This window comes from Rhinatrema bivittatum, chromosome 1 (assembly GCF_901001135.1).
Source record: "Rhinatrema bivittatum chromosome 1, aRhiBiv1.1, whole genome shotgun sequence".
NCBI classification, from domain to species: Eukaryota; Metazoa; Chordata; class Amphibia; order Gymnophiona; family Rhinatrematidae; genus Rhinatrema; species Rhinatrema bivittatum.
In genome coordinates this window covers 836,598,316-836,612,660 of record NC_042615.1, presented here as the reverse complement: position 1 = coordinate 836,612,660, position 14,345 = coordinate 836,598,316, and positions in this window count along the sequence as shown.

Below are 14,345 nucleotides of genomic sequence, written 5' to 3'. Positions count from 1 at the left end.
TGTATGAGAATGAATGGGTGTCTTCCTGGGGATTGTATGTGTGAGAATAGGTGCCTGCCTGTGTGTGGTGTGTGTGTATGAGAATGAATGGGTGTCTTCCTGGGGGTGTATGTGTGAGAATAACTGCCTGCCTGTGTGTGGTGTGTGTGTATGAGAATGAATGGGTGTCTTCCTGGGGGTGTATGTGTGAGAATAGGTGCCTGCCTGTGTGTGGTGTGTGTGTATGAGAATGAATCGGAGTCTTCCTGAGGGTGTATGTGTGAGAATAGGTGCCTGCCTGCGTGTGGTGTGTGTGTATGAGAATGAATGGGAGTCTTCCTGGGGGTGTATGTGTGAGAATAGGTGCCTGCCTGTGTGTGGTGTATGTGTATGAGAATGAATGGGTGTCTCCCTGGGGGTGTATGTGTGAGAATAGGTGCCTGCCTGCGTGTGGTGTGTGTGTATGAGAATGAATGGGTGTCTTCCTGGGGGTGTATGTGTGAGAATAGCTGCCTGCCTGTGTGTGGTGTGTGTGTATGAGAATGAATGGGTGTCTTCCTGGGGGTGTATGTGTGAGAATAGCTGCCTGCCTGTGTGTGGTGTGTGTGTGTATGAGAATATATGGGTGTCTTCCTGGGGTTTGTATGTGTGAGAATAGGTGCCTGCCTGTGTGTGGTGTGTGTATATGAGAATGAATGGGTGTCTTCCTGGGGGTGTATGTGTGAGAATAGGTGCCTGCCTGTGTGTGGTGTGTGTGTATGAGAATGAATGGGTGTCTTCCTGGGGGTGTATGTGTGAGAATAGGTGCCTGCCTGTGTGTGGTGTGTGTGCATGAGAATGAATGGGTGTCTTCCTGGGGGTGTATGTGTGAGAATAGGTGCCTGCCTTTGTGTGGTGTGTGTGTATGAGAATGAATGGGTGTCTTCCTGGGGTTTGTATGTGTGAGAATAGCTGCCTGCCTGTGTGTGGTGTGTGTGTATGAGAATGAATGGGTGTCTTCCTGGGGTCTGTATGTGTGAGAATAGCTGCCTGCCTGTGTGTGGTGTGTGTATATGAGAATGAATGGATGTCTTCCTGGGGTTGTATGTGTGAAAATAGGTGCCTGCCTGTGTGTGGTGTGTGTGTATGAGAATGAATGGGTGTCTTCCTGGGGGTGTATGTGTGAGAATAGCTGCCTGCCTGTGTGTGGTGTGTGTGTATGAGAATGAATGGGTGTCTTCCTGGGGTCTGTATGTGTGAGAATAGGTGCCTGCCTGTGTGTGGTGTGTGTGTATGAGAATGAATGGGTGTCTTCCTGGGGTGTATGTGTGAGAATAGGTACCTGCCTGTGTGTGGTGTGTGTGTATGAGAATAAATGGGTGTCTTCCTGGGGTTTGTATGTGTGAGAATAGCTGCCTGCCTGTGTGTGGTGTGTGTGTATGAGAATGAATGGATGTCTTCCTGGGGTCTGTATGTGTGAGAATAGCTGCCTACCTGTGTGTGGTGTGTGTGTATGAGAATGAATGGGTGTCTTCCTGGGGTCTGTATGTGTGAGAATAGCTGCCTGCCTGTGTGTGGTGTGTGTGTATGAGAATGAATGGGTGTCTTCCTGGGGTCTGTATGTGTGAGAATAGGTATCTGCCTGTGTGTGGTGTGTGTGTATGAGAATGAATGGGTGTCTTCCTGGGGGTGTATGTGTGAGAATAGCTGCCTGCCTGTGTGTGGTGTGTGTGTATGAGAATGAATGGGTGTCTTCCTGGGGGTGTATGTGTGAGAATAGCTGCCTGCCTGTGTGTGGTGTATGTGTATGAGAATGAATGGGTGTCTTCCTGGGATCTGTATGTGTGAGAATAGCTGCCTGCCTGTGTGTGGTGTGTGTGTATGAGAATGAATGGGTGTCTTCCTGGGGGTGTATGTGTGAGAATAGCTGCCTGCCTGTGTGTGATGTATGTGTATGAGAATGAATGGGTGTCTTCCTGGGGTCTGTATGTGTGAGAATAGCTGCCTGCCTGTGTGTGGTGTGTGTGTATGAGAATGAATGGGTGTCTTCCTGGGGGTGTGTGTGTGAGAATAGGTGCCTGCCTGTGTGTGGTGTGTGTGCATGAGAATGAATGGGTGTCTTCCTGGGGGTGTATGTGTGAGAATAGGTGCCTGCCTTTGTGTGGTGTGTGTGTATGAGAATGAATGGGTGTCTTCCTGGGGTTTGTATGTGTGAGAATAGCTGCCTGCCTGTGTGTGGTGTGTGTGTATGAGAATGAATGGGTGTCTTCCTGGGGTCTGTATGTGTGAGAATAGCTGCCTGCCTGTGTGTGGTGTGTGTATATGAGAATGAATGGATGTCTTCCTGGGGTTGTATGTGTGAAAATAGGTGCCTGCCTGTGTGTGGTGTGTGTGTATGAGAATGAATGGGTGTCTTCCTGGGGTGTATGTGTGAGAATAGGTACCTGCCTGTGTGTGGTGTGTGTGTATGAGAATGAATGGGTGTCTTCCTGGGGTCTGTATGTGTGAGAATAGCTGCCTGCCTGTGTGTGGTGTGTGTGTATGAGAATGAATGGGTGTCTTCCTGGGGTCTGTATGTGTGAGAATAGGTATCTGCCTGTGTGTGGTGTGTGTGTATGAGAATGAATGGGTGTCTTCCTGGGGGTGTATGTGTGAGAATAGCTGCCTGCCTGTGTGTGGTGTGTGTGTATGAGAATGAATGGGTGTCTTCCTGGGGGTGTATGTGTGAGAATAGCTGCCTGCCTGTGTGTGGTGTATGTGTATGAGAATGAATGGGTGTCTTCCTGGGATCTGTATGTGTGAGAATAGCTGCCTGCCTGTGTGTGGTGTGTGTGTATGAGAATGAATGGGTGTCTTCCTGGGGGTGTATGTGTGAGAATAGCTGCCTGCCTGTGTGTGATGTATGTGTATGAGAATGAATGGGTGTCTTCCTGGGGTCTGTATGTGTGAGAATAGCTGCCTGCCTGTGTGTGGTGTGTGTGTATGAGAATGAATGGGTGTCTTCCTGGGGGTGTATGTGTGAGAATAGCTGCCTGCCTGTGTGTGGTGTGTCTGTATGAGAATGAATGGGTGTCTTCCTGGGGGTGTATGTGTGAGAATAGCTGCCTGCCTGTGTGTGGTGTATGTGTATGAGAATGAATGGGTGTCTTCCTGGGGTCTGTATGTGTGAGAATAGCTGCCTGCCTGTGTGTGGTGTGTGTGTATGAGAATGAATGGGTGTCTTCCTTGTGGTGTATGTGTGAGAATAGCTGCCTGCCTGTGTGTGGTGTGTGTGTATGAGAATGAATGGGTGTCTTCCTGGGGGTGTATGTGTGAGAATAGCTGCCTGCCTGTGTGTGGTGTGTGTGTATGAGTATGAATGGGTGTCTTCCTGGGGGTGTATGTGTGAGAATAGCTGCCTGCCTGTGTGTGTGGTGTGTGTATGAGAATGAATGGGTGTCTTCCTGGTGGTCTATGTGTGAGAATAGCTGCCTGCCTGTGTGTGGTGTGTGTGTATGAGAATGAATGGGTGTCTTCCTGGGGGTGTGTGTGTGAGAATAGGTGCCTGCCTGTGTGTGGTGTGTGTGTGTATGAGAATGAATGGGTGTCTTCCTGTGGGTGTGTGTGTGAGAATAGCTGCCTGCCTGTGTGTGGTGTGTGTGTATGAGAATGAATGGGTGTCTTCCTGGGGGTGTGTGTGTGAGAATAGGTGCCTGCCTGTGTGTGGTGTATGTGTATGAGAATGAATGGGTGTCTTCCTGGGGTCTGTATGTGTGAGAATAGGTGCCTGCCTGTGTGTGGTGTGTGTGTATGAGAATGAATTGGTGTCTTCCTGGGGGTGTATGTGTGAGAATAGGTACCTGCCTGTGTGTGGTGTGTGTGTATGAGAATGAATCGGTGTCTTCCTGGGGGTGTATGTGTGAGAATAGCTGCCTGCCTGTGTGTGGTGTGTGTGTATGAGAATGAATGGGTGTCTTCCTGGGGGTGTATGTGTGAGAATAGGTGCCTGCCTGTGTGTGGTGTGTGTGTATGAGAATGAATGGGTGTCTTCCTTGGGTCTGTATGTGTGAGTATAGGTGCCTGTCTGTGTGTGGTGTGTGTGTATGAGAATAAATGGGTGTCTTCCTGGGGGTGTATGTGTGAGAATAGGTGCCTGCCTGTGTGTGGTGTGTCTATATGAGAATGAATGGATGTCTTCCTGGGGGTGTATGTGTGAGAATAGGTGCCTGCCTGTGTGTGGTGTGTGTGTATGAGAATGAATGGGTGTCTTCCTTGGGTCTGTATGTGTGAGAATAGGTGCCTGCAAGTGTGTGGTGTGTGTGTATGAGAATGAATGGGTGTCTTCCTGGGGTTTGTATGTGTGAGAATAGGTACCTGCCTGTGTGTGGTGTGTGTGTATGAGAATGAATGGGTGTCTTCCTTGGGTCTGTATGTGTGAGAATAGGTGCCTGCCTGTGTGTGGTGTGTGTGTATGAGAATGAATGGGTGTCTTCCTGGGGGTGTATGTGTGAGAATAGCTGCCTGCCTGTGTGTGGTGTGTGTGTATGAGAATGAATGGGTGTCTTCCTGGGGTCTGTATGTGTGAGAATAGCTGCCTGCCTGTGTGTGGTGTGTGTGTATGAGAATGAATGGGTGTCTTCCTTGGGTTTATATCTGTGAGAATAGCTGCCTGCCTGTGTGTGGTGTGTGTGTATGAGAATGAATGGGTGTCTTCCTGGGGTTTATATCTGTGAGAATAGCTGCCTGCCTGTGTGTGGTGTGTGTGTATGAGAATGAATGGGTGTCTTCCTTGGGTCTGTATGTGTGAGAATAGGTGCCTGCCTGTGTGTGGTGTGTGTGTATGAGAATGAATGGGTGTCTTCCTTGGGTCTGTATGTGTGAGAATAGGTGCCTGCCTGTGTGTGGTGTGTGTGTATGAGAATGAATGGGTGTCTTCTGGGGTCTGTGTGTGTGAGAATGAATGTGTGCATGCCTGGGGGTTGGGGAGGGAGTGGTGTGAAAATGAATGGGAGCCTGCCTGGGGTTCAGTGTGAGAATGACTGGGAGCTTGCCTGTGTGTGTGTGTGTGTATTTGTGTGAGAATGATTGGGAACTTGCCTGGGTGGGTGTGTTTGTGTGTACATGAGGGAGGCAGAGAGAGTGTGTATGAGAAAATCCAGGGGTGTAAGTGTGTGAATGTGGGTGTGTGTGTGTGGAGGGGGAGAGAGAGTGTCTTACAGCCTGAGAGTGTGTCAGTGTCTGTGAGAGCGAGAGGTTATGGTTGGGTATAAGAGCATGAATGTGTAAGTATGTGACAGAAGGGGTGTGCATTCGTTTTGAACGCATATGTAAAACGCAACTTTTTTTTTTTTTAACTTAAAAAAGTGATGAGGCGCAACGATCGCGATTTCCAACTTATTCAAAATAGCTATGTTGAATAAGTTGGAAATCGCGATTGTTGATCCTATATAAACACTTAAACCCCCCACCCTCCTGACCCCCCCAAGACTTACCAAAACTCCCTGGTGGTCCAACGGGGGGTCCGGGAGCGGAGGCAGGGTGAATCACGTGACGTCGGCGTCACGTCGGAGTGACGCGGACGTCACGTAGTCCACCGCGCCTCCACTCCCGGACCCCTCGTTGGACCCAAATGGAACTTTTGGCCAGCTTGGGGGGGAGGCCCCCCCAAGCTGGCCAAAAGTTCTGGTTGGGTCCAACGGGGGTCCGGGAGCAGAGGCGCGGTGAATCACGTGATGTCGGCGTCACGTCGGAGTGATGCGGACGTCACGTGGTCCACCGCGCCTCCGCTCCCGGACCCCCGCTGGACACAACCGGAACTTTTGGCCAGCTTGGGGGGGGGGGTCAGGAGGCCCCCCCAAGCTGGCCAAAAGTTCCAGTTGGGTCCAACGTGGGTCCGGGAGCGGAGGCGCGGTGAATCACGTGACGTCCGCATCACTCCGACGTGACGCGGACGTCACGTGCTACTCGCAAAGGAATACAGGAATGTCTTCCTGACTCCCCGCTTGACCACCAGGGAGTTTTGGTAAGTCTTGGGGGGGGGGGGGGATTAAGGAGGGTGAGGGGTTTAAATTTTTATTTAGGGAACCGGTGCTTGTATGGACATAGCCTCAACTTATGGAATTCTACATATGTCCATATTGACCGAAATTGACCTTCACCTTCGACTTATGGACTTATGAACATAAACTTTTTGTCTGCACATCCCTATGTGATAGTGTATGTGTGAGAGGGAATGGACATGTGAGAGTATGTGTGAGAGAGAGAGGATAACCTCCTAATCCTCGACAATATCAGGGTGACTGGAAATCAAGAGCTGCCACGTATGGACAGCAGGGGCTTTTTAAAATCAATATTAGTTTTAATTATTGGGTGGTTTTTAAAATCAATATGGTATTGGCTAATTGCACACAACATACCTAGTTTACAATCGTTTATCAGAACACTTATAAACTTATTAATTATTGTGTGTTATTTGATATATGTGCTGTTTTGTAATATTTTATTGGTGTTTGGGAAATTGTAAAAAATGATTATGATTTTAATTAATAGAAATTCTATTTATCAGTAGTTTTAAAATATTCTTTTATTAGTATGGTTTTACTATTATAACTGATGCTTTATGTTTCTTGATTTTATTGTTTTATGAGGAATGGTGGTTCTGTTTTTCCATTGTTAATACACAGAGTCTGGCTTCTTGGGGTTTCCATTTCAGTTTTTTCTAATTTGTGCTCCTTTATTTTGTAGTCTGTATTTATTTATTTATTTATTTATTTATTTATTTATTTAAAGAGTTTTCTATACCGAGGTTATAGCTATCAGCCTTCACCCTGGTTCACAGTTACAACAACATATTACAATTAACAGTGAACTTGGAAGAAAAACAGAGGTTACATCAGAGAATTAAGTAATTGAAATTAACAATGTTATAAAATAAACAAATTAAAAAGTTTAACAATTAACTTCAGGTGGGGAAAAAGATAGCATTTAACACTCGATGTGTTTATCATCAAACCATGTAGTCCTTAGTTTATAAGTGTTCTGATAAATGATTGTAAACTAGATATGTTGTGTGCAATTAGCCAATACCATCTTTGAAAGCTTGACAAAATAACCAAGTTTTAAGCTCTTTTTTGAATGTCTTGATGTTGGTTTGAGCGGATAAGTGAGCAGGTAGCGAGTTCCATAATTTTGGACCAGCTATGGATATGGCTCTTCTCCTTGTGTTGGATAGTTTGGCTGATGGGAGTGATGGAATTTCTAGTTATAATTTACTTGTTGTTCTGGTTGTCCGATGCGATCTATGTACATGTATGACATTGTCGAAGGCTGTGTTGTCTGTTTTGTGAATTGCGTTGTGGAGGATTGTAAGTATTTTATATTTGATTCTTTTTTCGACTGGAAGCCAATGTAAGCTATTGAGGACGAATGTAATGTTGTCTGATTTCTATTTGCCAGTTAGGACTCTTGCGGCATTCTGTAAAAGTTGAAGTGGTTTTAAGGTCACTTTGGGTAGGCCTAGCAAGAGTGTGTTGCAGTAGTCGATACTGGTGAAGATGAGAGACTGTAGGACGGTTCGGAAATCTTGGTAGTGAAGCATTGGTTTTAGGTGTTTGAGTATTTGGAGTTTGTAGAAGCCTTCACTTGTTTTAGTTGAGATGTGTTTCTTGTAGGATAATTCACTATCAATCCAGAAGCCGAGGTCTTTTACGTTGTCTTTAAGTTGTGTGTGGATGTTGTCTATCTGGAGGGATTGGATGGTTTTGGGTCCTGGTTTTTTTCGTTCGATTAGGATGCATTCTGTTTTGCTCATATTTAGACATAGTTTTAGGTGGATTAGCATCTTTTTTATAGCTTCCAGGTGAGAGGTGGCAAGTGTCAAAGCCTCTTCTATGGTTGATGTGATTGGGATAATGAGTTGTATGTCATCAGCATACATGTAATAAGATATGCCTAGGCTAGTCAGTAGATGGCATAAAGGGAGTAGATAAATATTAAAGAGTGTAGCTGAATGGGCAGACCCTTGTGGTACACCAGTCTCGAGTGGGATGGCTTGAGATGTTTCATTGTTGATGGAAACTTTGAAGCATCTGTCTTTTAAATAAGAAGTGAACCATGCAAGAGTTTTGCTAGAGAGACCTATGTTGGCTAGACTAGATATTAGCTTTTTGTGGTCGACTAAGTCAAATTCCGCTGAGAGGTCGAGAAGAATTAAAATGTGACCTACATTGTTATCAAGGCTTCTTAGTATATTGTTGGATAGGTTGAGCAGTAGAGTTTCCGTGCTGAGGTTTTTCCTAAAACCGTGTTGGGTGGGATATAGTATTTTGTGGTTCTCGAGGTGTTCATTGAGTTGTTTCAGTACAGCTTTCTCTGTCAATTTTGCAAGTTTAGGTAGATTTGAGATTGGGCGGTAGTTGTTCATGTCATTTTGGTTAAGGTTCTTTTTTTTTTAGTATAGGCCTGATTGTAGCTGTTTTTAATTTCATTGGAAGCTCCCCAACTTCAAGAGATTTATTGATGATTGCTGCTACTGTGGGGGCTATTGAATGAGTATTTGGTGAGGGTCTGTCTCTGCTCTGTGTGTGTGACTATGATGAGAGATTCTGCTAGCATGTATTGTCTGTAGGGGGGTCTATAGCAATCGGGTTTGTTTTGTTTCCTCAGTAGGTGGTGTATTGGTATTCTAGGACCCAATGTAATATTTACCCTTGCTTTTTCACAGGTAGGGTTATTGTTGTTTGAGTCCTTGGTGTTATTACTGTTATGTTATGATGCATGGTTTTGTGTTAGTTCACAATGTGCCTGGCAGTGGAAGGTGTTTGTGCTGCTATTACAGTGAGGTGACCCCAGAATTTGAAAATATCTTTTACTATGATGAGCTGTAAGGGACACATCCAAGCTCCATTGTTTGGGGGAATTTCAGTGGATGCACAGAGATACAGAACTGGAGGTGCAGGATTTATATTGACATTCTGTCCCTTCCTATAAATTCCAGACTTCACTCTCATAATCCATATAGAATTAGTTGAATGAGGCTATCAAATAATTTTATAGTAGTTTTACTAGAAGTGTGAAACTGGCCAGCTTTTTAAAATTACGCAGAAGACCCTTTGGACTTTTTTTATTAACACTTTTTTTTATAACCAATTTTAAAGCAGGATCCATGCTATAGAGGTGGGTGTGATGAATAAATGTCATTTTGGCTCACCCCCTGCCCCCCCCCCAATTCTTCTGTCTAGAGATGCCACTGATTTTCTGTGACCTTAAGAATTAGTACAAGAAGGATTAAGGGGGGGATGCAGGAGAGGCTCACAAAAGTATTGGCCCCAGGTGCCGGAGACCACACAGTCAGCGGGCGTGATCGAGAATGAGGTAGGAGTTGGGGCCGACACCGGGGGGGGGGGGGGGGCGGGTGCAAGGGAGAAGGCTCACCTAGGGCGCCAAATCCCCTTGCACCAGCCCTGGTTACACCTGTGTAACAGCATTGGAGCACAGAACCTCCTTCCCTGTATTTAAACTCATCATGTTATCTCTCTGCAGGGAGCTGGTAATGCAGTCAATGATTTATGTGCGCAACTGAAGACCACGGTGGTTAACGTAGTGGAGGTAAGAACTGCTGTTATAAAATTGTTGTTATGCAGTTTCCTTTATGACCAGAATTTGGCAGCATAACCTGTGTAACATCGTCAGAGCACAGAAACTCCTGACACTGCAGAGCAGTAACCTAACCCACAGTTCCTGTGTAACAGCGTCGGAGCACAGAACCTCCTGACACTGCAGAGCAGAAACCTAACCCACAGTTCCTGTGTAACAGCGTCGGAGCACAGAACCTCCCGACACTGCAGAGCAGTAACCTAACCCACAGTTCCTGTGTAACAGCATCAGAGCACAGAACCTCCTCACACTGCAGAGCAGTAACCTAACCCACAGTTCCTGTGTAACAGCATCGGAGCACAGAACCTCCCGGCACTGCAGAGCAGTAACCTAACCCACAGTTCCTGTGTAACAGCATCAGAGCACACAACTTCCTCACACTGCAGAGCAGTAACCTAACCCACAGTTCCTGTGTAACAGTGTCAGAGCACAGACCCTCCTGACACTGCACAGCAGTAACCTAACCCACAGTTCCTGTGTAACAGCGTCAGAGCACAGACCCTTCTGACTCTGCAGAGCAGTAACCTAACCCACAGTTCCTGTGTAACAGCATCAGAGCACAGACCCTCCTGACACTGCAGAGTAGTAACCTAACCCACAGTTCCTGTGTAACAGCATCGGAGAACAGAACCTCCTGACACTGCAGAGCAGTAACCAAACCCACAGTTCCTGTAGAACAGCATCCGAGCACAGAACCTCCTGACACTGCAGAGCAGTAACCTAACCCACAGTTCCTGTGTAACAGCATCGGAGCACATAACCTCCTGACACTGCAGAGCAGTAACCTAACCCACAGTTCCTGTGTAACAGCGTCAGAGCACAGAACCTCCTGACACTGCAGAGCAGTAACCTAACCCACAGTTCCTGTATAACAGCATCGGAGAACAGAACCTCCTGACACTGCAGAGCAGTAACCTAACCCACAGTTCCTGTATAACAGCATTGGAGCACAGAACCTCTTGACACTGCAGAGCAGTAACCTAACCCACAGTTCCTGTATAACAGCATTGGAGAACAGAACCTCCTGACACTGCAGAGCAGTAACCTAACCCACAGTTCCTGTATAACAGCATTGGAGAACAGAACCTCCTGACACTGCAGAGCAGTAACCTAACCCACAGTTCCTGTGTAACAGCATTGGAGCACAGAACCTCCTGACACTGCAGAGCAGTAACCTAACCCACAGTTCCTGTATAACAGCATTGGAGAACAGAACCTCCTGACACTGCAGAGCAGTAACCTAACCCACAGTTCCTGTGTAACAGCATCAGAGCACAGACCCTCCTGACACTGCAGAGCAGTAACCTAACCCACAGTTCCTGTGTAACAGCATCAGAGCACAGAACCTCCTCACACTGCAGAGCAGTAAGCTAACCCACAGTTCCTGTGTAACAGCATCGGAGCACAGAACCTCCTCACACTGCAGAGCAGTAACCTAACCCACAGTTCCTGTGTAACAGCATCAGAGCACAGACCCTCCTGACACTGCAGAGCAGTAACCTAACCCACAGTTCCTGTGTAACAGCATCAGAGCACAGAACCTCCTCACACTGCAGAGCAGTAACCTAACCCACAGTTCCTGTGTAACAGCATTGGAGCACAGAACATCCTCACACTGCAGAGCAGTAACCTAACCCACAGTTCCTGTGTAACAGCATCAGAGCACAGAACCTTCTGACACTGCAAAGCAGTAACCTAACCCACAGTTCCTGTGTAACAGCATCGGAGCACATAACCTCCTGACACTGCAGAGCAGTAACCTAACCCACAGTTCCTGTGTAACAGCATCGGAGCACAGAAACTCCTGACACTGCAGAGCAGTAATATAACCCACAGTTCCTGTGTAACAGCATCAGAGCACAGAACCTCCCGACACTGCAGAGCAGTTACATAACCCACAGTTCCTGTGTAACAGCATCAGAGCACAGATCCTCCCGACACTGCAGAGCAGTAACCTAACCCACAGTTCCTGTGTAACAGCATCGGAGCACAGACCTTCCTGCCACTGCAGAGCAGTAACCTAACCCACAGTTCCTGAGTAACAGCATCAGAGCACAGAACCTCCTGACACTGCAGAGCAGAAACCTAACCCACAGTTCCTGTGTAACAGCATCAGAGCACAGACCCTCCTGACACTGCAGAGCAGTAACCTAACCCACAGTTCCTGTGTAACAGCATGGGAGCACAGAACCTCCTGACACTGTAGAGCAGAAACCTAACCCACAGTTCGTGTGTAACAGCGTCAGAGCACAGAACCTCCTCACACTGCAGAGCAGTAACCTAACCCACAGTTCCTGTGTAACAGCATGGGAGCACAGAACCTCCTGAAACTGTAGAGCAGAAACCTAACCCACAGTTCCTGTGTAACAGCGTCAGAGCACAGAACCTCCTGAAACTGCAGAGCAGTAACCTAACCCACAGTACCTGTGTAACAGCATCGGAGCACAGAACCTCCTGACACTGCAGAGCAGTAACCTAACCCACAGTGCCTGTGTAACAGCATCGGAGCACAGAACGTAATAACACTGCAGAGCAGTAACCTAACCCACAGTTCCTGTGTAACAGCGTCAGAGCACAGACCCTCCTGACACTGCAGAGCAGTAACCTAACCCACTGTTCCTGTGTAACAGCATCAGAGCACAGAACCTCCTGACACTGCAGAGCAGTAACCTAACCCACAGTTCCTGTGTAACAGCTTCGGAGCACAGAACCTCCTGACACTGCAGAGCAGTAACCTAACCCACAGTTCCTGTGTAACAGCGTCAGAGCACAGAACCTCCTGACACTGCAGAGCAGTAACCTAAGCCACAGTTCCTGAGTAACAGCATGGGACCACAGAACCTCCTGACACTGCAGAGCAGTAACCTAACCCACAGTTCCTGTGTAACAGCGTCAGAGCACAGAACCTCCTGACACTGCAGAGCAGTAACCTAACCCACAGTTCCTGTGTAACAGCATCAGAGCACAGAACCTCCTGACACTGCAGAGCAGTAACCTAAGCCACAGTTCCTGAGTAACAGCATGGGACCACAGAACCTCCTGACACTGCAGAGCAGTAACCTAACCCACAGTTCCTGTGTAACAGCATCAGAGCACAGAACCTCCTGACACTGCAGAGCAGTAACCTAACCCACAGTTCCTTTGTAACAGCATCGGAGCATAGAACCTCCTGACACTGCAGAGCAGTAACCTAACCCACAGTTCCTGTGTAACAGCATCAGAGCACAGAACCTCCTGACACTGCAGAGCAGTAATGTAACCCACAGTTCCTATGTAACAGCATCAGAGCACAGAACCTCCTGACACTGCAGAGCAGTAACCTAACCCACAGTTCCTGTGTAAGAGCATGGGAGCACAGACCTCCTGACACTGCAGAGCAGTAACCTAACCCACAGTTCCTGTGTAACAGCATCAGAGCACAGAACCTCCCGACACTGCAGAGCAGTAACCTAACCCACAGTTCCTGTGTAAAAAGATGGGAGCACAGAACCTCCTGACACTGCAAAGCAGTAACCTAACCCATAGTTCCTGTGTAACAGCATCAGAGCACAGAACCTCCTGACACTGCAGAGCAGTAACCTAACCCACAGTTGCTGTGTAACAGCAGCGGAGCACAGAAACTCCTGACACTGCAGAGCAGTATTTATTTGTTTATTTATTTCGGATTTTTATATACCGACATTCTCAATACAAGTATCGAATCAGGTCGGTTTACATATAACAAAACTTTCGCACAAAAGGCGTTACATGGAACAGCGTTTCTTAACATATAACGTATAACATATAGCATATAGCATATAGCATATAACCTATAACATATAGAAATTAATAATAAATTAAATTAAATATTAATAATAAATTAAATATTACATAGATAAATTAAATATTATAGGTTACATAGTAACCTAACCCACAGTTCCTGTGTAAGAGCATGGGGGCACAGACCTCCTGACACTGCAGAGCAGTAACCTAATCCACAGTTCTTGTGTAACAGCATCGGAGCACAGACCCTCCTGACACTGCAGAGCAGTAACCTAACCCACAGTTCCTGTGTAACAGCATCAGAGCACAGAACCTCCTGACACTGCAGAGCAGTAACCTTACCCACAGTTCCTGTGTAACAGCAGCGGAGCACAGAACCTCCTGACACTGCAGAGCAGTAACCTAACCCACAGTTCCTGTGTAACAGCGTCAGAGCACAGACCCTCCTGACACTGCAGAGCAGTAACCTAACCCACAGTTCCTGTGTAACAGCATCGGAGCACAGACCCTCCTGACACTGCAGAGCAGTAACCTAACCCACAGTTCCTGTGTAACAGCATCGGAGCATAGACCCTCCTGATACTGCAGAGCAGTAACCTTACCCACAGTTCCTGTGTAACAGCAGCGGAGCACAGAACCTCCTCACACTGCAGAGCAGTAACCTAACCCACAGTTCCTGTGTAACAGCATCGGAGCACAGACCCTCCTGATACTGCAGAGCAGTAACCTAACCCACAGTTCCTGTGTAACAGCATCGGAGCACAGACCCTCCTGACACTGCAGAGGAGTAACCTAATCCACAGTTCCTGTGTAACAGCGTCAGAGCACAGACCCTCCTGACACTGCAGAGCAGTAACCTAACCCACAGTTCCTGTGTAACAGCGTCAGAGCACAGACCCTCCTGACACTGCAGAGCAGTAACCTAACCCACAGTTCCTGTGTAACAGCGTCAGAGCACAGACCCTCCTGACACTGCAGAGCAGTAACCTAAC